The sequence below is a fragment of the Equus quagga genome, chromosome 21, assembly GCF_021613505.1.
Source record: "Equus quagga isolate Etosha38 chromosome 21, UCLA_HA_Equagga_1.0, whole genome shotgun sequence".
Lineage (NCBI taxonomy): Eukaryota > Metazoa > Chordata > Mammalia > Perissodactyla > Equidae > Equus > Equus quagga.
This window is the reverse complement of record NC_060287.1, coordinates 16,667,113-16,668,021: the sequence shown is the minus strand read 5'-3', so window position 1 is coordinate 16,668,021 and position 909 is coordinate 16,667,113. Positions and strand designations below refer to the sequence as shown.

At 34.3% G+C, this 909-nt stretch overlaps 1 non-coding gene across 1 annotated transcript; it reads right to left on the bottom strand.

Annotated features, from left to right (window-relative positions):
• Positions 1 to 565: 565 nt before the first annotated feature.
• Positions 566 to 672, bottom strand: LOC124231580 (U6 spliceosomal RNA). Its single transcript, XR_006886605.1, has one exon. It is a non-coding gene; the product is annotated as a U6 spliceosomal RNA (small nuclear RNA).
• Positions 673 to 909: the final 237 nt, after the last annotated feature.

Genomic DNA, 909 nt, shown 5'->3' with positions numbered 1-909 from the left:
TCCTCTAGTTGTTTTCTTTGTGTTGTTTCCAGTTCTTCTAGTCTTTTGCGAAGTAGAGAGAGTTCCCTTTGATGCTGTTCCTCCTGCATATGAGGAGGAAAGGATAGTTCCATGCCTGGAACCATGGTTGATGACTGAAAGCTAACAGGATTGATGGATGCTGTTGGAGGTATGTTAGGAACCAAAATTAAACTTCGAAATCCATTATGTCTTCTCTGTAAATCCTTTAGTCTTTTTTGAAGCCTTGTATAATCTTCAAATGGAACATTTTGTCTGTTTAACACGATTTTCTGTTTCCAATTCTTCTCTCTTTGCCTCCAAGATTTCTACTTTCTCCTGCAGTCTCTTCAATTTGTTTTCATGAAGAGATTTTCTCTTTTTCTGGGCAATTGCAGCTCGCTACACTTTCTCGTTAGCTTGATTATACTTTTCTTCTCTGTCAGTGATACGTTCACGAAGCTTATGCTTTTCTTCCAACCACCGTATCTGTTTCTCTTCCAATGTCCTATCAGAAGAATGTATTTTAACTCTTAGGATTAAACAGATATTACCACAAGTATAATAAAAAAATATGGAACGCTTCACGAATTTGCGTGTCATCCTTGCACAGGGGCCATGCTAATCTTCTCTGTATCGTTCCAATTTTAGTATATGTGCTGCCGAAGCGAGCACTACCTTTTTAATTTTACTTACTGCTAAGAGTTTTATCCTTATTTTAAAATGCATATTTCATCGTTTGCACTTCTACATCCCTGATAATATATAAATAAATATTAATGCTTGTATATTTACCTTATATTAAGCTATTTTAAAACTTTAATTAATTTTATTGTTAATGCAAATAATTAAAAACTATGGTCACTTTAATGTTCCAGATGGAATATGAAAAATATGCTTTTCAAGGGGAAT